Raw genomic sequence first — 18,433 nt, 5'->3', positions numbered from 1 at the left:
CCACCCTTCCCTTCCTGCTGACACCAGCCCCAGGCCCTCGCCTTGGCTGGAGCTGTCGAACTCCTCCCGGTCAGGCACACTCACCGCCGCAGAGGCGAAGTCCGGGTGGGCCTGGCTACAGTCAGCGGTCCGAGAGGTGGCTGCGGGAGCCGGACCAGAGCACCCCCGAGGTGGAGTTGTCCCACTGGGGTCCCTCGTCCCAGCAGCCCTAGGCGTCACAGATGTGCACGTGGCCGGTGTGGCTGCGGGGCGCATGGATCTTGTTGCCCAGCACCGCAATGCGGGGCTCGCCATGCCCCCTGGGAGCGGACAGACAGGTAGCCACTGCCCAGATGTGCAGCTGTAGCAGGACGCCTGGCGCATGTCCCACCTGTAGCCAGGGCCATTGTTACTTGTCCAGGAGGGTGGCCATGCCGTGCCAGGCCCGCCGCACAAGGTCACGGCGTGCCCCTGCTGCAGGGACTGGATCTGGAACCAGTGGTCGTGTCTCGGGTCACACTTCCAGCATCGGGACTCAGCGCGGAATCCCTGGACATTGTTGTCCCCTCCGGTCAGGTACACGAAGTTGCTGAGCACCGCGATGCCCTGGTTGGACATGTGGGGGGCCAGGGAGGCGGTGAAGTGCTTCCGCCCTCCCAGCAGGGGGTCAGGAGAACAGTGGCTGGTGTGGAGTGAAGGCCCCCGAAGCCTGTGACGCGGGGGAAGTCCGACCGCAGCTCCCTCTGTGCGCTCTGTAGTCTGGCTGCAGGCTTTCCTTGGGTGGTACAGGAAGGCATTGGCCACTGTGTCCTCAGGGGGCTGGGGTCCAGCTTGTCTGCGGCCGCTGGAGGACCTTGGCTTCCATCAGGGGAAGCCGCACACATCAAGCTTGGGGGACTCCTGCAGTGAGACCCGGTCTGGTGCTCCTGCTCCAGGGGTAATGGTAGAAGGGTGCCCTCATACTCCTCGGTCTGGCTGGAGACCTCCAGGCGGCTGCTGCTGAGGAACAAGTAGACCTTTTCCTGGGGAAGCTGGCGGCACTTGTCTGACCCGAGAAGGCCACAGAGTTTTCGAGGATGTAGGTGTCCAGCTGCGTGGTCAGACAGCTCAAGTCAAATAGCTCTGCCAGCCACTAGCATGGAGGATGTTCTCCTGGTCCAGCCAGGACATAAGGAATCATAGCAGAAGTGGGTGATTCCTGGGATCTGAAGCTGGCAGGCGGCAACCAGCATCTCCAGGACATTGCTCAGGCTGAGCTCCAGTCAGAAGTGTGCATAAATGTAGGACCTGGCACATGGCAGTGTAGGACAGGCCATGGATTAGGACCTCTCCCTGCTCCATTTTCTTCAACCCCCAGCAATCAGTCCTCTGAAGCAATCACAGGAGGCAGCCCTCAGGATGCCATGGGCTGCCCTGTGTCTCCCTCCCCCAGCAGGACTACATCGAAGAGGATGCTGCGGTCCCCAAGAGCCAGTAGCCCCTGGAACAGGGCCTGGGAATGCTGTGCACTTCGGTAGGTGGTGTTGACACTGTGGGTGTGAGGGCTGCGGGGGCAACTTACACAGCTGGATGAACTGCTCCTCTGCTGTTCTGCCTCCCGCCAGACCTCACCACCTCGGCAGCGGCACAGCTCCAGGCACACCGGGCAGGGCTGAACCTAGGAATAAGAAGAAATGCCTTTAGGCCAGGGTCTCACCCTTAAATCCATTCTCTCCTTCCTTCTCGTTTCCTCCCTCACACCCTCGTTCCCTGTCTCCTTCATTCTCTCCCTCCTTTCCCGCTTATTACCTTCTTATTCATTCCCTCCCTCTCTCATTCCCTCCCTCATTCCCTCTCTCATTCACTTATTCATTCATTCTCTCCTCTGTTATTCCCTCCTTCAATCCCTCTCTCACTGACACATTCATTCTCTCTCTACTTTCCTCCCTTTCTCCAAAATAAGTTACTTTAAGAAAGATTTTCCAGGTGTCTATAAAGCTCTGCAGGATGCAACAGTTTATTAATGATTCTGTGTAAACTAGAGACACAAAGCTGACATAAATCCTGGACGACATACCTGAACTGAGTAAAGAGAACTTAAACTGTCCGGAAACCAGGCCCATTAGGTCAGCAGTTCTCAAATTCTGGGAACTCTGGGTACTGTGGGTGGCCAGCTTCTGACTCAGGAGGTCCTGGAGGGCACCAGGAAGCCAAGCTGATTCTGTTACAGTTGATCACAGACTACACCTTTATAACACAGAATTATGTGTGTAATCGACTGTTATCAGAAATATATATCCATGAGAGCAAATTGCAAAATTGCTCTCAAATGATCTCTTTTTAAGATATTTTATTTTTTATTTACAGTTGACATTCAATATTATATTAGTTTCAGGTGCACAACACAATGGTTAGACATTATAATTCACAAAGTGATCCCCTGATAAGTCTAGAGCCTACCTGACCCTATACATAGTCATCACAATATTACTGACTATATTCCCTATGCTGTACTTTACATCCCATGACTATTTTGTAACTGCCAATTTGTACTTCTTAAATTCCTTCACCTTTTTCATCCAGATCCCACCTGGCAACCATCTCAAATAATGTTTAATAATTATATTATCATCTATTTCAAATGCATTTTACGAAAATGTACTTAAACCTCCCTAACCCTCCCTGTTAGAGTCATTTGTTTAACAGACGTTTCTGGGGGTGTGCCATGTGTTGGGCATTGTACTGCATGCTGGGATACAGCAGTGAATAAAATAGGCATGGCCTCTGCCCATGGAGCTTGGAATGCTGTCACCCACCTGTCATTCCCTGACTCTTCTGTCACTCCTCTGGTGACATCTGGCAAGTTCCACTCAGGTTTGCTGTCACCGTTCTGCTCTCCCTTCCCCTGAGTCCAGGGGGTGCAACCTGGATGTCAGAAGTGACCCACTCTGTAAAGATTTCTGTGATTTTCTATGTTCCTTCAGAATGTGAGGTCTTAGTCATTCCAAGCTGCCTTAACACAATACCACAGACGGCGTGACTTAAACAACAGACGTTTATCGTCTCACAGTTCTGGAGGCTGGAAAGCCAGAATCAAGGTCAGGCAGGGTTTGGTTTCTGGTGAGGACTCTTCCTGGCTTGCAGAAGGTCACCTCTTGCTGTGTGCTGACATGGTGGAGGGGGAGAGCTGGAGGGGGGAGCAACTTCTCCAGTGTGTCTTCATGTTCTCAGGAGACTAATTCCATAGGCCCCGCCTACAAATCTATGGGGGGTAAGGGCTTCAACAGATGAATGCGGGGGGTGGGGGGGACATAAACATTTAGTCTGGCGGGTGTGTGTATGTGTGTGTGTGTGTGTGTGTGTGTGTGTGTATGTGTGTGTCAATGGGGGAAAATTGAGAAACATCTGTAACGAAAACAAATTAATAAATAAAAAAATAAGTAAAAGAAACTTTTATGTATAAAGAAAAAACATTCAGTCTGTAACAGTCAACTCTTTCAAAAAAAACATATATTTTTAGCCTTGGCCAGTTTGGCTCAGCGGTTAGAATGTTGCCGACCAGAGTCCTGGGTTTGGTTTCCCGCTAAGGGCACGTACCTCAGTTACAGTTTGTCCCCAGCCCCGGTTGTGGTTGTGTGGGTGGTGGCCACTCAGTGTGTCTCTCTCACATCAATGTTTCTCTCTCTCTCTCACCCCCTCTCTCTTTCTCGCTCTATCTGAAGATAAATGCCCCCCCCCAAAATGTTCTCGAATAAAAAAAATACATATATATATGTTTTTATTGATTTTTTAGAGAAAGAGGAAGGGAGAGAGAGATAGAAACATTGATGTGAGAGAGAAACATCAATGGGCTGCCTCCTGCACACCCCCTGCTGGGGATCGAGCCTTCAACCTGGGCTTGTGCCCTGACCAGGAATTAAAACAGGACCTCTCAGTCCATGGGATGATGCTCAGTCCACTGAGTCACACCAGTTGAGCTGTGACAGTCAACTCTTGATGGTCAGGTTGAAATTTAAATCTGTAAAACAGAAGGAGCCCTGTACCTATTTATGTAGCATAATTTACACACACATATGATGTTTTAGGAATACTACTGACATACACATTGTAAAATAAAACATATGTAACATAAAATCGACATATTTCAAGAGCAAAGTCTAAGACAGAGATTCCCAAACCTTCTCAGTTCACAGTGCCCTTAGTGTCCCAAGTCCATTCAGTAAGTTGTGAGGTCCAAGCAGTACTATTAGCAGCCATTATAAAAAAACACACTCATAAATTGAAAGGAAAAAAAATATATAATGTAAAATTTATATATACATATAAATTTATATATAAGTAAAAAATATATAATATATTACCATTTAAATTTTTTATTGATTGATTTTAGAAAGAGAAAAAAACTTATATTTTTATTTTATTCTTTTTTTTTTTATAATCCTCACCTGAGGATATGTTTTTATTGATTTGAGGGAGAAAGAGAGAGAGACCCATGGATGTGGGAGAGAAACATCAATCAGTTGCCTCCTGTATACACCCTGACTGGGGATCAAACCCATGACCTTTCAGTGTACAGGACGATGTTTCAACTAATTGAGCCAAACCAACCAGGACTATTTTATTCTTAAATCACCAAAATTCTAGGTAAAATGTTTGTACCTGTTGGGCTGTGCATGACTTCTTTTCCTTCTCCTTCTTCTTTTTATAAAATATGATTTTACTGATTTTTTTAGAGAAAGAGGAAGGAAGAGGGAGAGGGAGAGGGAGATAGAAACATCAATGTGAGAGAGAAACATTGATTGGCCACCTCCTGCACGCCCCCTACTGGGGATTGAGCCAGCAACCCAGGCACATGCCTTGACTGGGAATCGAACTGGTGACCTCTCTGTGCATGGGTCTATGCTCAACCACTGAGCCACACCGGCTGGGCTGTGTATGGCTTCTTAAATCTTGGAATCAGATGGGACACTGCCACCTTCATTTCATGTCCCACACTCATTTTTTTTTATCCTCACCCGAGGACATTTTTTTTTTTTGTTCAGGTAGAGTGGGAGGGAGAGAGAGGAAGAGAGAGAGAGAAACATCGATGTGAAAGGGACACATCGAGTGGCTGCCACCCGCACGACTGACCAGGGCCAGGGACAAACTGCAACCAAGGTACATGCCCTTAGCGGGAACTGAACCCGGTCTCTCGGGACCGCTGGCTGATGCTCTAACCGCTGAGCCAAACCGGCCAGGGCCCACACTCATTTTTACATGGTACTTGCTTTTTATCAAGGCAATTGCCAGCAACCTAGCTTTGCAGAGATGTGACTCATTGACAGGAAGGGAGCTATCTAATGTGAAACTTAACTGCCTCAAGTTGGCAGGTTACATGGTATCTGACAGGTGTCAGTGTCTCAAAAATTTCAAATGACTTGTGAGATTTTTTTTTATTGCTTAGTAATATTCTATTGCATATATGTATCACATCTTCTTTATCTGTTTATCTATTTTTATTGATTTTATTTTTATTGTATTTATTTGGGTGACATTGATTAATAAAATTATATAGGTTTCAGGGCTGTTCATGTATTGATGGGCATCTGTGTTGCTCCCATGTCCTGGCTATTAGTAGTGATGCCATAGTGAACACTGCATTTTCCCTGCTTAAAACAGGTAAAAGCATAAACATTTTGAAAATGAGAGGCGAGATAAAGGAGTTAAAATAAAAGATATGAAAAGCTACAACTACAGAAATAAAAGCTGAGTATGAAGGAAGATGTAAAATATGTTGGGAATAAGAAATAGTTGGGTTTTTTTAGGTCTCTCTTTTTCTCCTTTCTTTCTCTCTCTTTCTTTCTCTCTTTCTCCCTCCTTCCCTCCCTCTCTCCCTCCCTCCCTCCCTTTCTTTCTTTCTTTCTTTCTTTCTTTCTTTCTTTCTTTCTTTCTTTCTTTCTTTCTTTCTTTCTTCTTTTCTCTTCTCTTTTCTTTTCTTTTCTTTTCTTTTCTTTTCTTTTCTTTTCTTTTCTTTAATGACTTTAGAGGGAGATGTTGGGAGAGAGAGAGAGAGAAACATCGATGAGAGAGAACATTGACTGGCCGCCTCCTGCATGCCCTCCACTGGGAGTTTGGCCCACAACCTGGACCTGTACCCTGACTGGGAATCGAACTGGCGACCTCCTGATGCATGGGTCAACACTCAACCACTGAGCCACACCGGCCGGGCAGAAATATTTATTTTAAAGTTTCAAAATAAAGAAAATGAACGTTAAAAAGTCCTCAAAAGAGAAAAAATAAGAATTTAAAGTAAAAGGGGAAAAAAAAAAGGCAAGGAAGAAGCAAAAGGTCTGAAAGGCAAAGAAACTTAAGAGGGAAGCACACCAGCCGGAATGCTGTGAGGGAGGCTGAGCTGCTGCTTCCGGGGCAATAGTGGCCTGAGCCCCGAAAACATGCCCAGGGTGGCATTTGGCAGTGCACCACATGCACTGCTCAGCAGAACACGAGTCTGTCTGAAATGAAGTCGGGCCAGTTAACCATGTGCACGGTGGGGAACCTTTCAGTGTTAGCCACAGGAGGCTCCTGAGTTTGAGAAATATTCAACTAATGGGACTGGAGGCTGGAGATGAGCTGAGAAGTTACATCAGTGAGTAACCAGGAGTGAAGTGTTGTTTGAGCTTGGACTAGAATTGAGATGTGTACGGGAAGGGATAGGTGGGTAAGAGAATTTAAAAAGAAGTCTTGACAATCTATAGTAATGGAATAGGTTTTGAACTGAATGTGTGTTTCGGGATGTTAACAAGAAAACTTTCCTCAGTGAACTTAATAAGAAAAATGTATCCCCTCAAATGAAAATAAGTCTAGTGTGATTCTGGGGTTGGTTAGTTCAGGGGCTTAAAGTCAAAGGCAATGTCGAGGGCACCTTCTCCGTGTTGGTGAGGTGGCTCGTCTGAGTTTGCTTTGGCTGGTTTTCTTCCTGGTCCAAGATGTGTGCTGTAGTTCCTACTCCCACCCTCACGCAGACAGTAACTCTAACTGGATGAAGAAGGGCCGCCGCTTTCCACCCAGGCAAATCTTTCCCAGAAATCTTCCTCCCGCCCCCAACACACTCCCTTTCATGTCCCATCAGACCGATTCATGTACCGTGGTCATGTCTAAACTGGTTACTGGGGAGGGAAACGAGTATGAATAAAACAGTCATCGCAGGGGAAGGGACTAGACTCCTCTGGAGCACAGGGCCTCCTGCCACCTGAATAAAATCAAGACTCTGTCAGCCAGGGGAAAGGTAGAGGCATGGCCACGAGTACAGGCAACCACCAGTGTCTGCTTGGGCGTCTATCTCCTGTTTCAAAATCTGCTCCTGGGCCTGGCTCTAGAAAAATGTGCCCCAAGGCTCAGAGTTGTAAGTGTGACCATTTTAAGAGAACAGCTTGTCAGGAGTCCCAGGGAAAGAACACTTTTTACTGTTGGAAATGGTATTAATTCTTTCTTCTTCAGTCTGAATAATCTTAGTCCTTTTAACTGTCCCCCTAAATTTTTTGTTTTTAATTCTCACTGGAGGATATTCTTCCACTGATTTTTAGAGAGAGTGGAAGGGAGGGAGGGAGGGAGAGAGAGAAACATCAATGTGAAACACATCGATTGGTTGCTTCCTGAATGACCCTGACTGGGGCCAGGAATTGAACCTGCAACCCAGGTACATGCCACTGACCGGAATCAAACCCAAGACAATTTGGTCAACAGGCTGACCACTGAGCAAAACTGGCCAGGGCCCCCTAAATCTTTTTAACCTTTTAAATCCTCATTGTGCCTAAGCTTAGTGTTTTTTCCCCCAAGTTTAAAATAGGCAGGTAGCCCTGGCCAGTTTGGCTCAGCGGTTAAAGCGTCGGCCTGCGGTCCGGAGAGACCCGGGTTCGGTTTCCGCTAAGGGCACGTACTTCGGTTGCAGTTTGTCCCCGGCCCTGGTTGGTCGTGCGGGTGGCAGCCACTCGATGTGTCCCTTCACGTCGATGTTTCTCTCTCTCTCTCTCCCTTCCTCTCTCTCCCTCCCACTCTATCTGTACAAAAAATGGAAAAATATCCTCGGGTGAGGATTAAAAAAAAAAAAAAATAGGCAGGTAAAGATCTAGGAAGTAATATATTCTGTGTATGTTGAATTCCAGAAAAATAACTAAATGCAACTTCAAATTTCTGATGTCATATGATATACTGTAAACTAGAGAATAGCAAAAATAATAGGGTTTGCTGTCAGAGACAGCAGTGTGTATTGTCATTATCCCAGGAGAAGATGGTCCCACAAAAGAGAGCCTCTGTCTTTATGCATTGCCTTAGCCACCGAAACTTCATGCAGAAACCTTCATGCAGCCCTGGCTCAGTGGGTTTGGCGTCATCCATGCACCGCAAGGTTGTTGGTTCAGTTCCTGGTGAGGGCATGCGCCCGGGTTTCCAGCTTGATCCCCAGTAGGGGAAGCGAGCACAGGAGGCAGCTGATCAATGTTTTGCTCTCACATTGATGTTTCTCTCTCTCTCTAAAAAAAGAAAATCTATAATAATAATAATAATAATAAAAAACCCATCATGTAGACAGCAGGAATACAGCAAATTTAATTAAATGGGAGCTATGAAATTAAACTGAAAGTTCCTGCCTATGTTAAGCCATTCATGTAGTTAATTCAGACATTTTTGTTTTTAGCTATGTTTGGTCTCTAAGTATATTTATACAGTATAAAATATGTGATTTATATAAAACTCATGGATTCATTTTGTTTGGAGAAGCCTATGAAAAGTGTGTGTCCTTCCCTTTAATGTAAAAGAAGTGACTCTGCCCCACCCCAACATCCCCCCAGAGTATCTTCAAGAAATCAGAGAGAGTCCAGACTCTAATTTCTTGCTTTCATTAAATGCTGGTTCTCTGCTTTGCATCTTGTCGCCTTAAGTGTTCTCTTATTTCATTTCTATTTTATTCAAATATTACATCAAAAGAGATGTAATGTATCTCCTTTTCCTAATGTTTTCCCTTACTTGATCATTAACATAGGTCTTATGTGTTATCAAATGTTGGGGGTATTTTATCAAATGTTGGGGGTATTGTCCTGGCCAGAAGTTAGAGCCAGACCAAAGTATCCCAGGTTTGATTCTGGTCAGGGGCATGTACCTGGGTTGCAGGTTCAGTCCCCAGCCCTGGTCAGGGTTGTACAGGAGGCAACTAACTGATGTGTGTCTCTCACATCAATGTTTCTCCCTCCCTCCCTCCCTCCCTCCCTCCCTCCCTCCCTCCCTCCCTCCCTTTCACTCTATCTAAAAATCAATGGAAGAATGTCCTCAGATGAGGATTAACAAAACAACAAAACCAAACAAGACAAAAGTTGGGAGTATTGAACAGGGGGGAACATTAACAGAGATCAGTATACAACAAAAAAATTTAGAATACATATCTCTATTTCTATGAATTCCAGCAACTAGTAATTTCTCACAAGCTGTGTTTTATTCCAGGCCAGCTTCTCCCATGCTTTTTGTTCTTTTATATGAAGGGCCCTCGGTGCCCCTAAAATCCACATGCGTTTCTCGTGAGGTACAGTTTCAGGTCTCTGGCACTCACTCAAACCACTTCCGTTGTTCCAAGAGCTCACTAAGATGTTTTGTTGAGACTAAAGAATCAACCTGAGCAGTTTGAAGCATGGCTGAAGATTAAAAGTATAGTCTATAATCTCTTCTTTAATATAATTGTAACTTTAGGATGCCTTTCTAGCCCTTGTAAACAAAAGGGAGCAGTAGGGGGTGGGGGGATCAGGAAGAGATTAACCAAGGACTGGCATGCATATATGCATTACCCATGGACACAGACAATAGGGGGGTGAAGTGAGGGGAACTCGGATGGGAACTGGGAGGAGGGAGAAGAAAAAAGAGGACGCACTCTCAACAATAAAGATTTAATTATAAAAAGAAACGGGAGCAGCCTGGCCAGTGTGGGTCAGTGGTTGAGCATCAACCTATGCGCCAAGAGTGGCCAGTTCAATTCCGTGACAGGGCACATGTCCAGGTTGTGGGTTCGATCCCCAGTGGGGGGCATGCAGGAGGCAGCCAATCGAGGTCTCTGTCATCGATGTTTCTATCTCTCTCTCTAAAATCAATAAAGAAAAAAAATATTTTTAAAAGGGGGAGCAGAGCCCTGGCCATTTTGGCTCAGCAGTTAGAACATAGGCCCGCGGACCAGAGAGTCCCGGGTTTGGTTCCCGCTAAGGGCATGTACCGCAGTTGCAGTTTGTCCTCGGCCCTGGTTGGGGTCGTGTGGGTGGGTGGCAACCAGTCGATGTGTCTCTCTCACATCGATGTTTCTCTCTTTCTCTTTCTTCCTCTCTCCCTCCCACTGTATCTGAAGATAAATGCAAAAAAACAAAAAATAAATAAATTAAAAGGGGGAGCAGTATAAAATTTATCCCCCCACTGATGTGAATGGTGGTGTCACTCTTCATCTCTTAAAAGAATTATCCACCATCACATTTTGTGTTAAAAATAGCATCTTTCTCCCTCCTGATAAAAATAAATACATACATATTCATGTGTGCATGAGTGTATATGCATTTGTGTACCTACAACCTTATACAACCTCCACTCCAAAGAATGACCTACTGATATGATTATGATTAAGATTGCCTTAAAAAAAAAGAGGGTGTGTGTGTCTAGATTTACTATAATACTTGTACAAGTAGATGGCAAAGACTGCAAAATCCTGTCACAGATCAGTGGTTTTCAAACTGTGTCCTAGCTTTGTGGGTTGGTGAAGCCTGGCAGGGAACAAGGGCATGGGGTCAGAGGTGAGGATAGAAGAGGAAGCAGCCACATGGGCAGGGTTTGGCTCTCATGTACTTCCCCTGGCCAGACCAAGTCTTGCTCTTTTACATATTTGCACACCAGTAAAATTTAGTCTAGATAGTGAGTTTTGAGATTAGAAAAGAATTTAAAAGCTATTGCCATAAAACATGAATTTGCAACAGGCCAACTGTGGTCTGTGTAGTTTGTTTTGCTTTATTTTAGTTTTTCCATCACCATTTATCCCCTCTATGTAAGCTAGAAATGGTTTTTATATTTTTGAGGAGGTGTTAAACAACAATAAGAGAAAGAAGAAGATGTGAGAGAGACCATATGAGACCTTCAAAACCCGAAATACTGACTCTCTGGCCCTTTGCAAGAAAAATTAGTTAGCTCCTAAAAAGTAGCTAAACACACAATAGGAAATAAGTAAAGCATGTGTATTACATAGGATTAGGTTCAGCTGCAAATAAAGGAAATCCCCCAAATATCAGAAACTTAAGGAAAATACAAGTGGATTTCGCATTCAAGAATTTCAAATGTCATCAGGAGTATTATGAAATTCCCTGCGTCGCTGACCCGGGCTGCATCCTTCTCGTGCTCCAGCCTGGGTCACTTTCGTCCCCACCGCCACCCGTGGCACACGCGAGGATTGCCGGAGCGCGAGGCTCCTTGCTTACATTCCAGCCAGCGGGAAGGAGGAAGCGGAGGAGACAATGGCACCTTCCACTTCTACCTGTATCCTATTGATCAGAACTTAATCACATGACCTCATTTTGGTACAATGGGGCCTGGGAAATGTGGTCTTGAATCTGAGCATTCCTGTACCCAGCTGAAATTTTGGTATTCTGTTACTGTGGCAGAAGTAAAGACTGGCTATAAGAGTGTCTATGACAGTGAAGAACATTGGCCATTTGTTTGTTTTTTTTCTTTATCCTCACCCGAGGACATTTTTCCATTTTTTGTTCAGATAGAGTGGGAGGGAGAGAGAGAGAGAGAGAGAGAGAGAGAGAGAGAGAGAGAGAGAGAAACATCGACATGAAAGGGATACATCGAGTGGTTGCCACCCGCACGACCACCCAGGGCCGGGGACAAACTGCAACCGAGGTACATGCCCTTAGCGGGAACCGAACCCGGGTCTCTTCTGGACCGCAGGCCAATGCTCTAACCGCTGAGCAAACCGGCCAGGGCTTGGTCATTTGTTTATGTAGACAGGAACCTAGTTAAACACTGGGAATATACATTGGATAGAATTCAAAGTCTAGGGTCTTCTTATATTTTTAATGGTTCCCAATGGCTTTTCTAGTCTCATTTGACTCATTGTAATTCAATGCTAGATTTTGATCTCTGTTAGTTGTGTGTGGATACTGTATCTTTCACTTAATCTTAGGAGTTCTAATGAATACTTTCTGAGTAAAATTTGTGGAGTTCTTTGTTTTCCTGTTATCGTCATTAGTGTGTTTGAATTATTCTGTAGAAATCTATCATTTTGAAAGTAACATTGGCATATGCTTCTCTTGTACTGAGAAGCAAAATAAAGGATTATATGGGGTTCTTTATTTTTAACTACATACAAATTTGTGTTAGACCAATATTCATTAAATTGATGAAAACCCACCACACTCAAGGACTACTGGATGAATTTATAAATGGGTTAATCTCTGGGTCAGCTGAACACTGTTCTGGGAATCTTTTGCCAAAATTACTCAGGTTTAAATGTATGGTGAGCAGTTTGGGGCTCTTATTCTTTTTTGTTGGTTGAGCCATATAATTCTCAACTCTGATAAAAGTTACAGGGTACTTACTCAGCTGGTGCGGCTCAGTGCATGGAGTGTTGTCCCAGCTGAGAGGTTTCTGGTTCTCTTCTGGGGCAGGCATGTGCTGGGATTGTGGGCTCAGTCCCGGTAGGGGCCGTGTGAGAGGTGGCTGATCAATGTTTCTGTCTCTTCCTCCCCTTCCTCTCTATCTAAAAATCAATAAAACATATTAAAAAAAATAGTTGTAAGGTACTCAAGGGGGACTGTTTAAAGTGAACAAGAATTTTTGTCTAGTACATAGTTTATTCATAGGTTTAATAATAACTCTGATGTTTTTTCTCATTAAAAATCCCTTAACCCAGTGAAATATTTTAGGATATTATTTATTGTTTATGATGTTTACTTTGATTAAATGAATATTATACTTTATCAGGCACTTTGTATTCCCAAATCATTTTACAGCTGCTGCTATAGTTTTTATCAGTAATGTGGGTTTTTAGTGATTTTTCCATGGCTTTTTCCCCTCTTGCTTTTGTTTTACATTGCCTTTTGAAATGTTTCTACCATAAATCAGGTCAGCTCCCGGATTAAAGACGTGGGCGCTGGGAAGAGAACTGTAATCAACTTCTATAAGCCCATGCTGACTCAGCATCGCTTTTACAGCTGATAAATGTAATCGCATAAGTATCATGTGTTCTTCAGAATAGCTCATGCTCTTTGGAAGGCAAGCATTTGGGGATACATAAAAACATTAAAAAACCCCATGATTATTAACCTAGACCTGCTCATTAGAAAGACTTACTTTTTAAGAAATAGAAGTAATATGAAATATCAAATTTCTGTATGAAAATTTTAAAATTATGATAAAGCACAGAGTGGCTTTGTTAGCTCAAACAATATAAAACAATATTTTATTCCAAGTTTTAACCCTTTAAGACCTAAGTATTTGTTCATTTCCTTTTCTCTTAATGCCAACCTAACTTACAGGGCCCCTTTACAGGTAATTATATATACAACGAGAGCTCATGGATTCTCTCTTTGGAAAATATAAAGTGTCTGCTTTCTGGTGCTCTTGGGCAGGACAACCCGTACAGCCTTCTGCTGTGGTCCGATATGGAGGTGGTCTTTTCTGGACCATCTCGTGTAGGACCATATTACCACTAATGTTTAAAATTATAGGTGTAGGCTAATCATGTTTTAAAAAATGTTTTTTAAACATCCCCATATGCTTGCCTTCCGAAAAGCATTAGCCATTCTGAAGAACACGTCTGGGTGTTTGTGTAGCTTCTGCAAGTGTGAGTTGCAGACAATCTGCTTTCCAGGGAGCAGAGGAGTCTGTGCAGTAGGAGCCCAGCTGGCAAACAGGAGCGTCCTTCTTTTCCTCTCTTCTCTCTTCCTCCTCTTTCTTGCTTTAATTCTTTTCCCTTCTTTCTCTCCTTTTCCCTTATTGTCAATATTTTTTCTTTTCTTTTTTAAATTAATTAGTTAATTTTTGTTACATATTTTTGCTTTGCTTAAAAACCCCAAACGTATTTATTGTGGGAAATTTTCTAATATTCAAAAAGTTGAAAGAGCGTAATAAAGACGAGTCATAGCCACCAACTACAGTAATTCTCAGTAATCTGTCATATTTGCTTTATGTCTATCATTTCAATGAAAATTATTTGTGGTAAAATATATATAACATAAAATTGATCATTTTAAGCTTTTTATTTTTAGCCTTCATTATTATTTAAATTATTATTAAAATTTTTGTTTGTTTGTTTGTTTGTTTTTAATCCTCACCCGAGGATATTTTTCTATTGAGTTTTAGAGAGAATGGAAAAGAAGGAGGGAGAAAAAGAGAGAGAAACATCGATGTGAGAGAAACACATCAATTGGTTGCCTTCTGCATGACCCCGACTGGGGCTGGAGATCGAAACTGAAACCCAGGTGCGTGCCCTTGACCGGAATTGAACCCTCGAACCTTCGGTCTGTGGGCTGACACTCTAACTGCTAAGCCAAATTGGCCAAGGTTATTCTTTATATTTTTGTAAAAAGAAAAATATCTATTTATTCTATGCTGAATTACTTTTACACCTCTGTTGCAAATCAGTTGTTCATATAAGTGTGAGTCTATTTCTGGGCCCTCTATTCTGTTCCACTGATCTACTTGTCACTGTTGTGCCAACAGCACACTGTCTTGCAGTCAGGTAGTATACTACATTATACAGTATATATTCTTGTTCAAAGTTGTTTGGCTATTCTATGTTCTTTACATTTTTGCATGAATTTTAGAATCATTTTGTCAATTTCAACACAAAGTCCTGCTAAGATTTTGATTGGGATTACATTGAATCTACAAATCAAATTGGGGAGAATCAATATCTTTGGGGTCTTTGGACCCATATATCTCTCCATTTATTTAGGTATTTTTTTCTCTCTGTTAGCATTTGTAATTATCAGTGTACATATACATCTTTTGTTAGATTTAGCCCTAAATATCTAATATTTTTGATGCTAGTATACATGTTATTTTAAAAAGGTAATTCACAGTTATTCACTGCTAGAATAAATATAGTTGATTTCTGTACATTGATGTTGATGTCTGCAACCTTGACTGGCTGGACAGCCTTTTGCTGAAAAGATTAGATGTATGACTCATGGATACAATCAACCATCTTAGTAGAAGTCAGGAACAGAGATGAGGTTATCCAGGAAGAGCCTATGGGGGACCCTCTTATCTGATGGCCTGGTGCTGCATGACACACATAGGAGACTCACAAAGTTTTGAGAATGCTGTATTGACAGGAACGTTGCCAGCTGAAAGGGACAGAGGTGGGACTCAATCAAAGAAAGCTGTTAGACTTCTAACATTCTACAGGCAGGAAATGAACTGATAGAGCTACTTAGCTGCAAACATGTGCACTACCTGTAAAAAAAGGAAGAAAGACTCCAAGGGCAGAGCCTTGAGCCCAGAGAGTGAAGCCATGGGCACAGAGGCAGACGGCAGCGAAGCTATGGGCACTGAGGCCTCCGAAACACAGAGGATTACTCCTAGGCTTTGAGATCTAATGGCATTTACCCTGCTGGGGACCAATTACCCCCTTTCATTTCTTCCCTTTTCTTCTTTTTGGAATTAGAATGCCCATAACTATTATCCTTTGCCTGTCCTGCCATTTTTTGCAAGCAGATAATTTGTCGTCTTGTTTCATGGCTCTATAGATGGAGAAGAATTTTGTCCCAAGAAGATTCATACCCAGAATCAAACCTATACCTGATTTAGATCATTTACATGATAAAATTTGGGGCTTTTGAGCGGATGACATTTAGATGAGATTTTAGACTTAGAGTTGAGGCTACAGTGGGTTGAGAATTTTAGGGATGTTGGCATGGGGTAAATGTATTTTTCATGTGGGATGGATGTGAATTTGGGGGCATCTGAGGAAAGACTGCAGTGGGTTGAATGAGCTTCCATTAAGATATGTTTGTGTCCTAATTCCTGGAATTGTGAATGTTACTTTCTTTGGAAAAAAAGTCTTTGCATATGAAATCAAATAGGATCTTGAAATGAGATCATCCTTGATTATTCAAGTGGGTCCCAAATCCAATAACAAGTGTCCTTACAAGAGACACACAGGGACAGAGAAGAGGCAGGCATATGAGAATGGTGGCAGAGACTGGAGTGATGTGGGTACCAGTCAAGGACAGCCTGGAGCCACCAGGAGCTGGAAGGGAAAAGGAATGGATAGTCCCCTAGACTCTTTAGAGGGAGCGGGTCCCTGCTGATACCTTTCTTTCTTTCTTTCTTTCTTTCTTTCTTTCTTTCTTTCTTTCTTTCTTTCTTTCTTTCTTTCTTTCTTTCTTTCATTAATTAATTTATTTATTTTAATCCTCATCCGAGGAAATTTTCCCATTTTTGTTCAGATGGAGTGGGAGGGAGACAGAGAGGAAGAGAGAGAGAGAGAAACATTGACATAAAAAGGAACACATCGAGTGGCTGCCTTACGCACAACCCCAACTGGGGCCGGGAACAAACTGCAACCGAGGCAGGTGCCCTCAGCAGAAACCGAACTCGGGTCTCTCTGGACTGCGGGCCAATGCTCCAACTGCTGCACCAAACTGGCCAGGGCCTGATACCTTTATTTTATTTATTTATTTATTTATTTTTAATGTGAGACAAGAAATGTGTTTAAAATTTTTTTTTCTTTATTGATGTTAGAGAGAGAGAGAAGAAGGGAGAGGGAGAGAGAGAAACATTGATGAGAGAGAACATTGGTTGGCTGCCTCCTACATGCCGTCCACTGGGGATTGGGCTCACAACCTAGGCATGTGCCCTGACCAGGAATTGAACTGGTGACCTCTTGGTCCGTGGCTTGATGTTCAACCACTGAGCCACACCGGCTGGGCTGATACCTTGATTTAGACTTCTGGCCTTGTGAACTGTGAGAGACGCTGGACAATGGGATGAGTCATGTCCCACGTGGGATGGAGTGGGACCACCCGAGATTTCATCACATGACTCAGAATGGTGCACAATTTGAAACTTGTGAATTCTTTATTTCTGGAATTTTTCATGTAATATTTTTGAACTGTGGTTGGCTGTGGGTAACTGAAACCCAGAAAGCGAAACTGCAGGTAAGGGGGGACTACAGTGTTCAAGAAAATCTTGTTTTCATCCCCAACCCTTCTCTCCCTGTTGCCCACGCTCTGCCTCCCCACGCTAATAACTCTTTCATGCAATATGAATCTATCTACAGGATTAGTTCCTAGAAGAGAGTTTGGACGAAAAGGGCCACATAGTAAACCTGACAAGGCCAGGGGAGGCCTATGTGGAGGCCGTATAAACTCAGAGACCTAAAGTAACTGCATAGGATAGTCTGAAATTCAAACTCTTTAACTATAAGCAGTTTATGGTGGGTAGTCATGTCTCAGGCTAGGATCTTCCCTGACAAAGGTAATTTTCACCTTAATTAAGCTTGTCTGTTGTCTTTTTGCATCTATGATAACATACTTTTGGAAAGTTAAAGTAATTTCCTTTTTCTGGATTCCTCAAAGCACAGGTACCTCAACAGAGCAGGGAACCCAAATCCCCTCATTGGGATTTAATTGTTGCCTGTTAATTATCCTGTACCCACCTACGTAAAAGTGTGTGTCTATCATTTTACTTTTCATCCAATCCCAGAGGTTCCACCCCCCTTTGCATTCTCCCGCCTCCCTAATCTATCACCAATGGATTTCCTGTAACCCACTTGCATCTCCTCTTCTGATTGTAATGTACAAAATAAGGTGCAAAACTGCCATTCTCTGGAGCATGATCTCAGTCCATTGAGATTTTGCTTCCCAGCAGTTGTTGACAATTTTGCTCAAATAAATTCACATAATTTCTCTATAAGTTTGAATGTTTGTTATGTTGACAAGAAATTGCCGGGTCTAAAGGTAAATGCATGTGTAATTTCTCCCACCAGCAATGTATGAGAGAGAGTGTCAGCTCCCCCGACCCCGGGTGTCACCAGACCAGTGTATTGTCAGGCTTTGGATTTTTGCCAATCTGCTATATGAGAAATTATGTTTCAGTGCAGTTTAATTTACATTTCTCTTATAAATTGAGAGTAAGCATCTTTTTCACATGTTAATAAGCAAATGGCCTCTCTTTTTTAAGGACTTTATTCTTTAACTTTTTCTACAGGGATTTTCAACTTTTTTCCCTCAAATTTTCAGAGCTTTTTATATATTTGTTCTTTGTGATGTAAGTTGTAAATATTTTCTCACAGATTATCATTTATCTTTTTTTAAAACTCATCTTTATTGTTGAATGTATTACAGATGTTCCCCCTTTTTTCCCCCCTTGATCCCCTCTTCCCCTATCCCACCCCCTTCCTGTTTTCCCCACACTATTGTTGGTGTCCATTGGTTATTCATATATGCAAAAAAGTTCTTTGGTTTATCTC

At 43.1% G+C, this 18,433-nt stretch overlaps 1 pseudogene; it reads right to left on the bottom strand.

Moving 5' to 3' along the window:
- Positions 1-208: 208 nt before the first annotated feature.
- LOC118631883 lies at positions 209-13,641 on the bottom strand (annotated as a pseudogene).
- Between the last annotated feature and the right edge of the window lie 4,792 nt (positions 13,642-18,433).

This window comes from Molossus molossus, unplaced genomic scaffold (genome assembly GCF_014108415.1).
Source record: "Molossus molossus isolate mMolMol1 unplaced genomic scaffold, mMolMol1.p scaffold_m16_p_16, whole genome shotgun sequence".
Taxonomy (NCBI): domain Eukaryota; kingdom Metazoa; phylum Chordata; class Mammalia; order Chiroptera; family Molossidae; genus Molossus; species Molossus molossus.
Note: the sequence above shows the minus strand (reverse complement) of the source record. Positions and strands in the feature narration are given on the sequence as shown.